The following is a 16,620-nucleotide window of genomic DNA, read 5'->3' on the forward strand; positions in this document are numbered from 1 at the left end:
TCTGTGTTACCTCTGTCATGCTGTGGAAAAATACTAAAAGAAAATAACACATAAGGATTTCTGCATTCATGTGTGTGACAGTTATGAGACAGTCCAGCCACAAGTCAAGCAAGTATCCAGTATTGAAATATTCTAGCCTAAATCTCACAAGGCAAAAGCAGGGACTGGAAGAATGAAGCACTGCCCACTGTAGGAAAAGATCAGGTTTGAGACCAGCTAAGGAACCTTAAGGTGCACAAGCCCATGGGACCTGATGAGATACATCTGTGGGTACTGAGGGAACTGGTGGATGAAGTTGAAAAGTCACTATCACATTTGAGAAGTCGTGGCAGTCTGGTGAAGTTTGCACTGACTGGGAGAAGGGAAACATAACTACTATTAAAAAAAAAAAAAAAAAGGAAGACCCAGAGAATTACAGGCAAGTCAGTCTCACCTCTGTGCCTGATACAATCATCGAGCAGATCCTCCTGGAAACTGTTCTAAGGCACACGGAAAATACGGAGGTGATTCGTGTGAGCCAATGTGGCTTCAGTATGGGCAAATCATGACTGATAAACTCAGTGGCTTTCTATGATGGGGTTACAACATTAGTGGACAAAGGAAGAGCAACTGACATCATCTACTGGGATTTGTGCAAAATATTTGACACTTTCCCATGTGATCTCCTTACCTCTAAACTGGAGAGACATGGATCTGATGTATGGACCACTCCGTGGGTGAGGAATTGTCTGAATGGTCATGCTCAAAGTGTTACAGTCAATGGCTCAATGTCCAGGTGGAGATCAGTAACAAGTAGTGTTCCTCAGGAGCCAATATTGGGACTGGTGCTGTTTAACATTTTTGTTGGTGATTTGGACAGTGGGATTGAGTGCACCCTCAGCAAGTTTTCTGATGACACCAAGCAGTGTGGGGCAGTTGATGCAATGGAAGGAAGGGATTCCATCCAGATGGACCTTGACAAGCTTGAGAGATGGGCCTGTGTGAACCTCATAAGGTTCAACAAGGGCAAGTGCAAGGTCCTGCATCTGGGTTGGGGCAATCCAAACACAAATACAGGCTGGGCAGAGAATAGATTGAGAGCAGCTCTGAGGAGAAGGACTCAGGGATGTTGGTTGATTAGAAGCTCAACATGAGCTGGCAATGTGCCCTTGTATCCTGGGCTCTATAGGTGTCTCTGGGCTCCATTGTCTGTGTTGACTAGATCTCAGGTGACTGTAGTGGGAGCTCAGGGATGTAAAGCTCATGTAGTCAGTTAGTTTAGGAGGTGCCCAAATCTGGAGCTGACACTTACTCTATCCACTCCTTCAGGAAAATTTAGGAAAAGCAAAGTAAAAACCTTAGTGATAAAGGAAGATAACTTCATGAGTCACACATGTCAATTTAAAGTCCCAAGATTGTAACAGTCACATACCCTCTAATGCTCTCTTCTTGGTTCATGCAACTGTAATAGTCATTTGTTATTGAATGGCTTCCCTGTGGTCTGTGCACAGTGATACCTGTGTCCCTCATCAGGGGGTATCAACCGTGCTTTCAACCACAGAAGTGCAGCTGGGCACATTCACAGCAAAGTGGGACAAGTCCCTGATGAGTAAATAACCACTGTAAGAACCATTTTTGAGGGCAGTCAATTAACCAGCACAAGAGGTCTTGTGAATAAAAACGGAACTGGAGACCTTTCTACTGGAACTGATCAAAGGGAACAAAATACCAACAGGCACAAAACATCAACAAGCAATCTGGTGCCTGCAGGGTGTTGCCAATAGCAAGACCAAACTCCCCAAGGTTTTTCTGCAGAATATGGAACACCACCACCCCAGCAGGGTCTGCTGTCTGCACAAGCTCCCAGTACTAGCTCCCCTTAGGTGGTAAAGGGCAAAGGCTGAAATTTTGTGTATACTATCCTGGAATTTCCATTGTTTCTCAAAATCTTTATCAGTGTTGGCTTCACTCAGGGATGAGAAGCACTACTAGAAGGATTGTTCAAGTTTCGTTCTTCCTCCTCTACACCTACTTTCAGATGAGTGAACCCATAGATATTTGTGGGTGGAAGTATTTTGATTTGGGAATGACTTGCTTTTGGTTATTCCCAATGATGTTCTGTAAAAATGGAATAGACATACCTAAAAAATGTTAAAAATGGCAGAGATTCTAAAGAAACCATTCCACATTTTTCATCTTGATTTTTGGGAACCATTTTGCCAGAACCGTCAAGGTTGGCCTTAACAATATTTGCAATTAATACCACGAACGCACTATAGTCTTAATTGCTGAACTAAACAGAATAAGAAAAGTCCTGTTCAGAGCAATTTTAGCCATTCTGGAACACATAAGATTTTAAGCTTTTAAGGAAAGAAGATAAAATGGTATTGTTTTCTACTGAAAAAGTGACACTGTTCAGAATAAACGTAATTACTGGAGATGCCGCTCTAGAAAATGTGAATTAACACCTTTCATTATGATGAACAGCTCTAAAGAAAAATTCCTTCCTTCTTAGCATACAATGGACAGTCTATTTGCAGCCTTTCTTTCTTGTGTGTTATCAAGACAAGAGCAAGTAATTAAAAAATATGTAAGGAACTGCAATAACTAATATGTTCAGACTCATGGGGTTATGAGGTTGCCTTTTAGCTTTTGCTACTTACTGCTGTAATATGTGATACGAGCTATCTCAACTTTATTTTATTGGAACTCAGGCAGTTATCATTCCCACTTATCCCATCCTTGGCTGCATATTCCATTCAGTCATCTGCTGTTCTCAGAGAGAAACAAGGCCAGATCACAGAGGAGGTTTTGGAGACTTGTTTTTTGTTGTTGTTTTCATTTATTGTTTTATGTAACAATACAATATAGGATATCATCCAAACTGATAACCCAGTGTTCATGAGTCATGACTTTTTATAATGGTGCCTAATTAGTTGTCAACTGAGAAGTATTATAAAGTTTGTGGTGACATGAGAAGGAAGAAACTTTTTCCACAACCTTCTTTTAAGAACAATATTTTATCCATTTGTTTCCTCTATAACATTGCCCAGAACAGCATGAGACAGTATAATGTAGCACATGCTAGAGGGAAGGATTGCAAGATACTGCTGTTTCTCTCTTTTTTTTTTTTTTTTTTTTTTTTTTTTTTTTTCTTGGGTGAGGAATGGTTGGAAGATAAAAGTACCTGAAGCCATGTTACAAAATCCTGGCAGAGGATTTTGTCAGGTGTCAAAGTAGGCTCCTTTCTCACCAACCAGTTAAATCATGTAAGAATATGGCAAACTTAATGCCTGCTTGCCCTATGCAATCTGAGCCATAGAATTCTGGTTATAGGGCTTCCAGTTTGTATTTTCATGTCTTTCCAATATCATTTTGGACTCTTAAAAACTTAGCTTATCTTGTATCATGCTGGGAGGTGGTGGAAAAACTTCCTGTTGAGAGATTTTTTGAGAATGGTACCTGTTCAGCTGCCGTCTGAAAAACAGTATTCCTCCATAAAATACTCAGGAAAAAAATGTTAAAATATTTTTAAAAGTAACATGATTAATATTTAACCTAAGTGCAGCCAATGTTTACTCTGTGTGGCACTGGCACAATGGTCAGCTCACCATAAGGTCAAACACACAACACTATGCTGCATGGGAATGGAGGAGAGCACATCTGGAACCAAGAGCTGAAGGGAGCAAGATTTCATTCCTTGACATCAGCAGCCACCTGTTAGATCTGCTTGGCTATATCACAAAATGATCTCCTGACACTGCCTTGTCATCTGAGCTGTCTTTTAACTTAAGCAATAGAAAATACAGGTGATGAATTCCGTATGTATATACTGCAGTGTTTAATAAGCTCAGATCATCTAGATCCTAACATGATTTTCGTAGATGAAGAACACGTTAGGCTTATATTACAAGAGGAAAGCCAATCATGCAACAAAGACATACAGTGAAAAGCAGACGTTACAAACCAACATGTGTTACTATGCTGTCTTGTTGACGTGAAACTATGCTTATAAGTGATGCTGTCCAGTGCTGCAGTAATCCAAACACATATTCAGTACATTTTTTTTTTCCCTTCTGTGTTAGGTGATTCTATAGAGGTAAAATATCCAGAAGAAAAACATTTATATGGAAATATGACAAATTACTCAACAAAAAGTATAGTACTGTATTCTAACATTTTGTTTTCCATAAATTCCAGTTAGTCTGGACAGGAAGGGCTAAGCAGTACCTTAAGAACAGAAGAAAGACTGAAGCGTATTCTGTAGATGGATTCCATAATGGAATCATTTTAAGCTATTCTATGTTTTACATGAATAAAAGGGGAGAGTAAAATGGCTGCTACAAGTCAATTTTGTTCTAAAAGATCAGGTTGGCCCCATCTGACTTTAATGTCTGTAGTTCTATGCCCTGGTACACTTTCACTCTTCTAAGACTGCTATGACTTTGGTGCTGTTGGATCATCATGTAATTCTTCTGCACTACTTGTACTTTCCATTTATTTAGATTTTTTTTCTTTTTTTTTTTTCTTTTTTTTTTTTTCTTTTTTTCATTTTGTTACTTTATTTGCCATTTCAGAAATTACTAGACCACTTCAACAAAATATACTTTTCTCAACAGTATAAGTTATTGTAGATAATGACACGGGAGATGTCAGAAAGCAAGATCACATGCCATTTATTCTCAGCTTTATATGACTCAATCACTGCAGAACATAGACATGAAAAAGAGCTAGGATGTCATTCTGATCAAAACAAGGAATCCAGGCAATCTGTCTTTTGAGAGACTTGCAAGACCCCAATCTTAAACAGCATAAGCTAGATAAAACTTCCCTTGGAAGTTTCAGGAGGTGGAACAGTGGTCACTTTTTGAAAATCAAACCTCTTTTAATAGAGTTGTAGGTGGGTACTTAAATACTGATGATGTGAAAGACATTCAACCTATTCATAAACTTTAATCCAAAAATTTTATCTTACCTTAAATGATCTTAACAATTGCATCAGTGACTTGCCTCTGGCTAGCTTAGAATTAATATTGCTCATTTACAGAGAATTTAAAACTATTATTTGGACATCAGAATCCCTATTAATTATGATGATTACAAGGACTTTTGAAAGACTCCTGCAGTCATTCCAGGGTATTAAGGAAAGTTAGTGTAAAGTTCTGATCCTGAACAAGAAATAAAAATGACCTTAAAACAGGTAAGTCTATTTACAGCTTAGAAAAGGTGCTAGCCTGATGAGTTTGGAACCTGGAGTTCTTTATTTAAGCAGAGATGACTGCAATGCAGACCAGATGGCAAAAGTGTCTCATCACTGTAGGGGGCTTAAACTATTTCATTCCCCTTACTCATTTCACCTTTGTCCACTTCCTTGAGGCAATCAGCATGGGTCATGAGCCAGTGGTAACTGTGATAATAGCTTTTTTTTTTTTCTTTTTTCCTTTCTTTCTTTCTTAGACACCTCTGTCCTTAGCAAGGAGCTGAGAACACAGAAGTCAGAGGCCACCAAATACTGATCAATGAGCTATGAGTCCCATTTGCTATTGATGAACACAGTAATTGAACAGCTTTAGAGATTAAGAAAAAAAAAAAAAAAAAAAAAAAAAAAAAGAATCCAAAAGGGATGGGAAGCAGTTTTATTCCTCAGCAATATCTTCTAGGGAAAACTCCCATGTCTGAAGTCCTACCACTCTTCAGGGTTATTTTTTTTATTTTTTCCCTCTATAAATTGTACTTCATTGTTTGATTCTGAACTCTGTAGTGTTGTTTGTAAATCCTCTATTTGTGTCCATGTGACTAGTCCAGATTTACAAGTAATGGAAGAGAAGGCGGAGAATTATTTTTATTTCATTTTTACCTTACAATTTTACTTGAAAGCAAAATCTGGGTCTTGCACTCTGAGGATAAGAAACAAACATCACCAGCAAATTTCTCAAGTGTGGACAAGCAGAATGTGAAGGAACAGCACCTAAAGTTTGACATGCAAAATGTGTTTTCTACTGAAAGTGGAAGTGAGCAGATGAGGTATATTGAGACAAGAAGATGTAGAGAATGAATGTGCTGGTCCTGTAATGTGTTCCCTGGAACTAACAGAAACTTAATCTCAGACTCACAGTATTGTAGGGGTTAGAAGGGACCTTAAGAGATCATCGGGTCCAACCCCCCTGCCAAAACAGGTTCCTTAGAGCAGGTTGCCCAGGTAGGCATCCGGACAGGCCTTGAATATCTCTGGAGAAGGAGACTCCACAACCTCCCTGGGCAGCCTGTTCCAGTGCTCCGTCACCCTCACCGTGAAGAAGTTCTCTCTCATGTTGATGTGGAACTTCTTGTGATCCATTTTGTGGTCATTGCTCCTTGTTCTGTCCCCACAAACTACTGAAAAGAGGTTGGCTATATTCCTCCATCTCCCACACTTAAGATATTTGTAAACATAAGATTCCCTCTCAGTCTTATCTTCTCAAGTGTGAATAAGTGTGTATGATCCGATTTGATGTGATTCTGTTCTGTTCTGTTCTGTTCTATTCTGTTCTATTCTATTCAATTCCATGCTATTCCAGTCCATTCCAGTCCATTCTTTATTTTATTTTATTTTATTTTATTTTATTTTATTTTATTTTATTTTATTTTATTTTATTTTATTTTATTTTATTTTATTTTATTTTATTTTATTTTATTTTATTTTATTTTTTACAAGGAATAAAAATCTGTTAAGGGACCTAGGTCAGTTTCTGAATCATAATACGAATTAAGAAGAACAATATAAAGTCTATATATCCCTTCAGCTGTTGGATTACCCCGTAAGTTTTTATACCAAGTATGAACCTCAAAATACCAAAGGAGCAATTTCAAGAACAAATTTTTATTGAGACACCACTATTTAAAAAAGTTTGAAGAACTGGGAAACCTTTCTGAGCATCTCAGATTCAACACTCTGAGTTTCTTATACAGAAGAAAACTGGATTAAATGTAATCTCTAACCAGAGGTTTTCACAGAATTTTTAATTGGAAGGTTATTGTCTACTCTCTGAAAATAAAAGCTCAATTACTGCGACCACAATTTTTATTTATGAAGCATTTAAAACTAGTTTAAAAATCATGTGACCTCTAAACTTCAGATTATTGTTTTTTCAAACCAAATCTGAACTTTATCCTCATAGCAGTTTAGACAGATTTTCATATTCTTAGCACTGATATCAGAGAAGATGACTTTATAGTGTTTAACCCTCTTAAAGTGTCCTTTCCAATCTCAGCCCAATCTGTTCTGACTTTAAAGGTTGCAAAGTACTGATGGTTGATTAAAATCTAGATCTGTAAGAGCTTCATAAAACATGTAAGCTTCTTTAAAAAAACACAGAATTCATCAGTCTGCAGAGGGCCTGTTAAAGCTATAGGAAATAGAGACTGTTGCAGGGGCAAGTGCGAAATAGTCCTTAGGAAGCAGAGGTAGAAGGGAAACAAATGGTCAGAAAGAACGATTTTCTAATGGAGAAGAGGTTTAGACAAGATTAATGCTGTTCCACAGAGAACAGGAAAAACTAAATAGGGTGGCAGCAGACTTCTGGAGACTAAGGGATGTGCTCTCCTTCTTCTGTCCTAAAAGCTGCATGTGAACGATACGAAGTGAGTTCCCACCCAGAAACCAATCCTCTTCTTGCCTAGTCAAATGGTCCATTAGAATGTTTGAGTTCAAATCCATCATAGAAATCATATGAAATAATAACCAAACTGTTTTAACTTTCAAAATGAGCTTTAATTGAATTTGCGGAATATTCTATGAGAAAGAAATCAGCTGTAATGTAGTTTGCCAGTAAAGCAGTGGTAGGACTTACAGGGGAGAGAAGTCTGCTTGTGTATTTTTATATGGGACTCTTCTTTTTAGATCATTTAATGAATACAAATTTCTTCTTATTATTCCCCATAAATCTGACAAAATTGAGAATTATGCCTGCAGAAGCCTATCTTAACCCCAGCTTGACTGGAAGCATCCCCAGAAGTGTGGTGGATCAAGTATGAAGGACCTTTTCTCCTGAGTAATCCTTGCAAGAGAAGAGGCAGACAGCAGTTGTTCCCTCAGTCACCCCCTGTCTTAATTGCTCCTTTTTCCAGCCTTCAGGCCAGTCTCCTCTGACAGCATGCCAGAAACCCAAGAAGCCATAAATAATGCTTAGGAAGACATTGAGAAGGGGTTTTATTTTTGTATAAAATGACTTTGTTTTGGTGAAATTTCAGAAGATACCTGCAGAGAAAGGGTATCTGCTTTCTGAAGAACATATTGGAGAGGGATGCAAAAAATCAGATAAAGAGGCTATTGCATTGTGGTTCTAGAACCTTTTAGCAAAGGGTAACTTCACTGTAGGCAACAACGTAGTGTTAGAGTAGAATAAATTTGTTTATTTGGCTTCTCAGAGGTTAAAAATATGGATGATTTCTTTCTGATTTTTGTCTTAGTCTCTATTAACAGCTTAGCACAGCTGTATCAATGCAGCTTTTCTGGTGAGCTCCCTGCACACGAGGTAGAGAGTTTTCTTTTCATGAATGATGCAGAACCTGCTGCCATGAGAACAAGAAGAAACACCTCACAGGAGGATGAAAGTAAGCATCACACAGATCTGAACTGATTTCACCTGTCATCTTGAACAACTGCAGAGAAAATCCTTTCGTAAAACAGTATCATGTGCTCTAACTCTAATATAAAAATAAAATATGCAAATAAAATGTTTCAGAAAGGTAATGTTTTCACAGAATCACAGAACCACGGAATGGCTGAGGTTGGAAGGGACCTCTGAAGATCATCTAGTCCAATCCCCCTACCAAGCAGGGTCACCTAGGACACATTGCACAGGATGGCATCCTTCTGGGTTTTGAATATGTCCAGAGAAGGAGACTCCACGACCTCCCTGGGCAACCTGTTCCAGTGCTCTGTCACCCTCACAATAAAGAAATGTTTCCTCATATTCAGCTGGAACTTCCTGTGCTTCAGTTTGTGACCATTGCCTCCTGTCCCTTCACTGGGTGCCAAAGAGTCTGTCCCCATCTTCTTGACACCCTCCATTCAGGTATTTCTACACACTGATAAGATCTCCTCTCAGTCTTTCTTCTCCAGGCTAAACAGGCCCAGCTCTCTTATCCTTTCCTTGTATGAAAGAGGTTCCAGTCCCCTAATCATCTTTGTAGCACTCCTCTGGACTTGCTCCAGTAATTCCATGTCCCTCTTGTCCTGGGGAGCCCAGAACTGAACACAGCTCTCCAGATGAGGCTTCACCAGGGATGAATGAAGGGGCAGGATCACCTCCCTTGATCTGCTGACAACACTCTTCCTAATGCCTAATGCACTACTGGATACCATTGGCTTTCTTGGCCACAGGGGCACATTGCTGACTCATGGTCAGCCTGCTGTCCACCAGGACTCCCAGGTCCTTCTCCACAGGGCTGCTTTCCAACTGGTCATCTCCCAACCTGTACTGGTGCATGAGGTTATTCCTCCCTAGGTGCAGGATCCTGCATTTGCCTTTGTTGAACTTCATGAGATTCCTCACCTCGAAATGCTCCAGCCTGTCCAGGTTCCTCTGAATGGCAGCACAGCCCTCTGGCGTCACTCCTCCGAGCTCTGTGCTGTCAGCAAACTTGCTGAAGGTGCACTCTGTCCTGCCTGACCAACCTCTTCTCCTCCTGACCGGGTGACCTGCCTGGTGGATGAGGGAAAAGCTGTTGATGTAGTCTACCTATACTTCAGTAAGGGCTTTGACACAGTCTCCCACAATATTCTCCTGGAGAGGCTGACAGCCCATGGATCAGACAGGTACAATCTTTGCTGTGTTAAAAACTGGCTGGGCAGCTGGGTCCAGAGAGTGGTGGTGAATGGGGTGAAATACAGCTGGCAACCACTCATCAGTGGCGTTCCCCAGGGGTTAGGGCCCATCCTCTTTAATACCTTTATTGATGATTTGGATGAGGGAATGGAGTGTACCCTCAGTAAGTCTGCAGACCATGTTGGAGGGAAGTGTCAATCTACCAGAGGGTAGGAAGGCCCTGCAGAGGGACCTGGACAGGATGGAACAATGGGCAGAGGACAATGGGATGAGGTTTAACATGGCTAAGTGCTGGGTCCTGCACTTTGTCCACAACAACCCCATGCAATGGTACAGGCTTAGGGCAAAGTGGCTTGAAAGCTATGCAGAGGAAAAAAATCTGCAGGTACTGATTGAAGCTTACCTGAACATGAGCTGGCAATGTGCCCAGGTGGCCAAAAAGGCTAATGGCATCCTAGCTTGTATAAGGAATAGTGCAGTCAGCAGGACCAGGGAGGTGACCGTTCCCCTGTACTCTGCTCTGGTGAGGCCGCACCTCAAATATTGTGTTCAGTTTTGGGCCCCTCAGTACCAGAAGGACATCAAGACTTTGGAGCACGTCCAGAAAAGGGCTACAAAACTGGTGAAGGGCCTGGAACACATGTCCTGTGAGGAGTGGCTGAGGGAACTGGGGGTGTTTAGTCTGGAGAAGAGGAGGCTCAGGGGAAACCTTATTGCTCTCTGCAACTACATGAAATTAAATTGTGGGGAACTGGGGGTTGGCCTCTTCTCACAGGTAACTAGTAATTGAAATCTTCTATGATTGAGATCTTATTACAAAATCTCTAATGTTAGAGGTATGTGCTGGACTGATTTTTAAAGCTATTTAGCAAGTTAACTGCTGTGATGTTCTTGTATCAGTTACGACTCCACCTATATCTTTAGACATTGGAAATTTTGTAAGTCAAAATATTCACCTCCTTGCATAATAGTTGTTTTCAGATAGATATAGCTTCCTGTGTGTGTGTGTGCTGGAGGAAGAGGTAGACTGTTATCTGAGAAATTATGTGTAATTAAATGGCAATATATGACGGTTTAAAATGTTAGACAAATTTCAAACAAATACGAATTGCTGAATAAAGAGCAAGTAAGGACATCATAGAGGCCTTACAAGTTCAAATTGTTCTAAAGACATCATTTCAATGTATGTGTGGATTTAATACATCATTCATGTGAAGTTAAGGACTTTGTTTTGAAGAGAAATAGAAATGAAATGTCATGTAGGTTTCTGTTCTTCACTGAAAGCAATTTCATAACATTTTTAAAATGAGGAAAATGATATATTCCTTGTTTTTGAAAGTTTTACAGTAGCTAATTAAGAAAATAAGTTATACTTTTCCATTTTCATTGCCTAGGTATAATGAAATCAGAATCACCTACTGTGCCTTTACAATAAAATCAAGATGAAAAGGAAGAAAATGTTTTTGAACTGGTTGTTAACAAAACACTGCACTGAGTGTAAACCTTTTTGAAATGCAGAGATACCAAATAAAAATATTGAACCAATTTTTTAAACAGGTAATGGTAAGTGATGATGTCCTTGAAAAAAAATTGATTCAACAAAACTGAGAACCTCACATTCTTCATTTATACATAATTACCATGTGGTGAAAACAAAATTGGAGGATATTTTATGGATGCTGTTTTTGGCTGTTTGATATAACTATGTATCTTAAACACAAACAGGTAGCTTCATTTCATTAGAAAATATTTAAATTAATGGTTTAGTCCATAGCTGGTAAACTGAGACTGTTTTTACAACATAATATCTTGTTATCTTTCTGCCTTCTTTTCTTGTTTCTCTAATCCTTCTGTCTTTCTATGGTACAGTTTTTCTGGTAGTCATTGGCAGTGGAGTCTCATTCAACTAAACCAAGCTGTAAGATATTTTAAATCTTCACCAAAATTATAATTTTGAAATGAAAATAGAGAAAGCAGGGGACAGATGTGTTCCCTCAGTTTCACGGAGTGATGAGATTTCCACGTGTTATCACTTAGATATTACTGTATCTAAGTGCATAAACATTGTTAGCAATGAATGCTGGAGTAATTCTCTTTTGTATCCAAGGTACAATTCACTTTATTATAATAGTGATTAGATTTAGGAAACACATTACTGTTGAAACTGCTAATATGTTTTTATTAACAACCTCAATTGCTTAAAAATTCAAAACCAAACCAAAACAAAAAACAGATCCTCAGTGAAGTAGTTAATCTTGAAAATATGACTGAAACTCTGAACTTTCTGAAATGTTTCTGAAAATTTTACTGAAAAGTCTTGTTGAGAATAACAGCAATTGATGGAATGATAGGAAAGGAAGGATGGAACAGAAAAGATTATAATGCTTAATTGTATAGAGTTTTGGAAACATGCAAGCTAGAATTTAAGTCACTTAAGAGCTTTGAAAAAACTCTCTTTATGAATCTTTCCTTTCATACAGGACTACACTTCACCCTCTTCCTCCTGTGCAGTAAATGAATCAACCTGAAAGCTAAACTTGCACCTGAAGATATTTTCTATGAACAATGGGTGAATCAATGGAGTGAATCTATAATTACAGCTGTATGGTTGAGGGCATAATGTGGCATATAGAGTTTTCTCCAGAGCAAAATTACTTGGACCATCAAACTGGAAAAAAAACACATAGCCATATTGAAACAGAGCCAGGAGTCTGTAAGTCCTGAAACCCTAAAAAAGAAAGAGATTGCAGGCCAATGGAAAATGACAGTGGGAAAACAAAACAAAAGAAACAAACAAAAATCACATCTGTCAAAATTTCAGCTCAGAATGCACAAACAAGAAAACAAACAAAAAGCATTATTTCCCCATAGTTGGACAAACTATGATTATGGTGGCTTTAACTTCTATTTTCAATGCAGTCCACAAAAAAAGCAAATGAGAAATGAAAGAATGAGACTATTATTTCCACTGAAAAATAATTCAGCTTCTCAAGATGAAAATCATTGGGAAATACAGAACATCATCTCTTGCTTTCCACCACAAGACAGAAGGTAATATGTTACAAACTTTATATTTGTATTCCAGGAAATCTGCACGTACATTAGGGAATTCTTAAAAATCCCTGAATCCCAAGCAGGTCCCTACTGAGCAGTTCTAATTTCTTGTACACCTTCATGTGTATATTGGCTCTAAAACTCTCTTGCCTCTAAAATATAAATTATAAAACATTTGCCACAAAACTGATGACTTTCCATAACTGAATCTTTTAGGCATTATGTAATGCTGAATAATGATAACAATAACATTTAAAGTTATTAGAATGATGGATAATAAGAGATGATAAATATAAGGTATATTGAGGGGTCATTTCGAGAGCACAGAAATGATTTTTTAGTTTTCTCAATGTACAGTAATGCCTGAAGTATTTATATGAGCTTTACAATTGGAAAAAGAAAAAAAAAAAAAAAAAAGTTTTCCTATGCAAATACTTATGAAAGTATATAATATTCCTTTTTTTTTTTTTTTTTTTTGACTCATGTTTTTTTCCTTAGCTGGTCTTATGTTTTAAACCAAGTTAGTACAAAACCAGACCATATGGGACCTATCTTGCAACTTGTCATACTTCATATGACATGTTATGTATGACATATTGGGTGGAAACAAAACTTGAGAGATTGTAATTATGCCACCTATTACCAAAAAAGGAAACAGTACCACCAATGAAAGCAACAAGAAGCTTGACCTTCGTGTAAGAAACCTTAAGTTTAGACAGCTTATGAGAAGCAGAGGAGAAATAAATAATGAGAAACAGAGGAGGAATGGATTTCAGGTTTTCAGTCATATTAAGGATGAAATTTCTTGCAGTTATGGGAAAACCAGTGTGTAACTTTGAGAATATCTACTTTTGAGGACCTATTGATAACAATAATGAAAATAGTTTATAACACTTATGTCAAAAGAAAATAGTCTCTTCAAAATTAAAAGAGAATGTTTGTTTTCTTATTGTTTCTCCTCTTTAACACAGAACCACAGAATCACAGAATTTCTAGGTTGGAAGAGACCTCAAGATCATCGAGTCCAACCTCTGACCTAACGCTAGCAGTCCCCACTAAACCATATCCCATTCCTTATTGAATATTAGCTAAAATTTTAGCCATCTGGTTTTTAAATATATATATATATATATTTAAAAGCCCATGCAGTTATTGAATAAGGAGGAAATATTTCATTCATACCTTCTGCTTTTTATTTATTTTTTTCTTACTTTAAAGTTATATTGTGACTCCTGGAATGTTATCTGGAAGAACTGCACAAATAACTATACTTCTGTTTACTTACCACATTTTTAGCTCCTTATTTGTAGAAAATTTCATAAGCCACATGACAGCTATTGGCCTGTGCACTCTCCCCACCCCCACTCCTATATCATATATGTTCACTGGAAAGTCATATAATGAATTTATTAAACTTTATCAGGATTTAATCCTTTCTAAAATGTACATGAACAAGCAATATAATTTTTATAGTCATGTGTGATAAAAACTACAGATCCCCTGTATCATGAAATAAATGTCTTGAAGATAAAGAAAAAATGCTAGCAGTCCTTGGATCACTGCCCATGGTACCGATCAAGTGAGCATGATCAATCTGCTCAAAAAAGCAGCCACCCAATGTGTGACATTGACAGTCATCTTAAAGAAGATATGTTTAAAAATTGCTTAAATGAGCCACTATTTCAGAAGCAAAGGGAAAAAAGAAATTGGAGGGAAAAAGTCTCCATTCCTCAAGAAATTTGAATATTTCATTTTATTGTTGTCCCAAATACAAATGGGGATATTTTGTATATAAAATATATATGTGTGTGTGTATAATATCTGTAACATATATACGTGTGTATATATTGCATATTATACAATACTTTCAGGATGAAAATTAGGAGAAATTTCTTCTCAGAAAGAGTGGTTAGGCATTGGAATAGGTCATCCAGGGAGATGGTGGTGTCACCATCCCTGGGGATGTTTAAGGTTGTATGTGTTACTTAGGAACGTGGTTTAGTGGGTAACATTGATAGTAGGGGGGTAGTTGGACCGGGTGATTTTAGAGGTATTTTCCAACTGTAACCATTCTATGATTTTATGATTCTATATACATTCAAAATGTATCAATATAATATATGTACTTTTCAGATTTTCTTTTGCATTACTATATAAAGTATAATATAGAATATGGAATATATAGTATAAATACATTATATTATATAATATACAAAATATATTTATATATAGATGTTCATAATAAAACGTTCCAACAGAGTTATTGGAAGTATATCAAAATATTTTGTACCTAATTTTGGGGTTAGTTTATCATTAATTTGAATTTTAGATCTCTTTGATTTAGTGACCAGATGTCTGTGTTTTCTATTTAGGGCCAGGCTATATTTGCATTTCCAGTCATATGATGCCTATAGCACACTACTTTTTTTGGTTATAGGTGAGTCTCAACCGCAGAAAAGTGACTCTGCAGGAAGTTCTGCCCTCAGGAAACAACTCAGCTCCAAAACCTTGCAAAACACTGGGCCAAGACAAAATGCACAGATTAGAAGCAAATATTTAGATTCAACCCCTACTTTCAGCCACACTGAAAGAAACCTCTGTGTATGTGTGTGGGTTTGTTTTTAAAACCCTTTGAAATGGAAGTATCTTGTCTTCATTTTCCTAATAGGAAATAACATTTCAGCAAAATTGAATTTCTCAGGAAAAAATATTTTCTTCATAGAAATTTCATTTTCCCTGAGAAAACAAAATAATTCTAATGGAAAATCCTCAGAATCATCTGGAGCAGGGGAATTTTCTAATGGTGTTTTCTAAATAATTTTACAATGAACTCTAGGAAACAATGATGAAAGTAAACCTTACAAAATGTTAGTTTACTAAAGATTAGACAAGAAGAGAGATTAAAAAAAAAAAGCCCGCAAAATCCATAAACCACAAAAACGTAGTCCTAGTCCTACAGTTAAAATGAGAACAGATTATTCTAGAGAGAGTCCAGCTTTCCCTCAAAGACTTCCTAGTCAGCAACAGCTGGAGAGACTTTCTGAGATAGATAACCGGCATCACCCTGCACAGGCATTCCTTCAGTTCTCATGTAAAGTCTAAAACATGACATCTTCCTGGATATCTTTATGATATCTTTATAATACACATGTCCATACAGGAGGACAACATAAATTCTTTTGAGAAAGAAAGAGTAGTGTAACACTATATATTTTGTATGTATTTTGGCTGTATTTTGATCTCAATGCAACTTCTAAAATAACATGTGAACCTTCTTCTGATATTTCAGTAGGAATGCAAAATATGCATAACACTAAATATAATTTCTGCTGCCTTGTTACAAATTAATAAGCAGCAAACTTCCTTTTAATGGATGCCTCAGTTCTATTTTGGAAATGATGATGTACTTAAGAACAATTGCACCAGCTTTGACCAAATGTTCACCTAGTCAAGTATGCTATTGCACACAGTGACCAAAAGGAGATCTCAGAAGAGTTTAAGAATAGAGTGATACTTCCCTGTAGGGGCATCACAGCTCCAAAAACTGATCTGTGAGACAAAGGATGTTTTAGGATTTTCTTTGCCCAGGCAGGGTTTTCTTCCATGAACTTAGTTCAACTGATATGAACTTTTTATATCCAAAACATGCTGAAAAATCTAGTTTTGCAGTTTAATCTCACTTGTGTAAAGAAATGTTTTTTTAACACCTGTGAGCTATTGTTTCACATGATGGCCCCTTCTTGTGAGGCGAAATGACAATGACCAGCCAGCCATTCAC

The 16,620-nt window shown here is 37.4% G+C and overlaps 1 protein-coding gene across 1 annotated transcript in view; it reads right to left on the minus strand.

Moving 5' to 3' along the window:
* ADCY8 (adenylate cyclase 8) overlaps nucleotides 1-16,620 on the minus strand; it is a 122,393-nt gene that overhangs the window by 78,743 nt on the left and 27,030 nt on the right.

Source organism: Aythya fuligula, chromosome 2 (genome assembly GCF_009819795.1).
Source record: "Aythya fuligula isolate bAytFul2 chromosome 2, bAytFul2.pri, whole genome shotgun sequence".
Classification (NCBI taxonomy): domain Eukaryota; kingdom Metazoa; phylum Chordata; class Aves; order Anseriformes; family Anatidae; genus Aythya; species Aythya fuligula.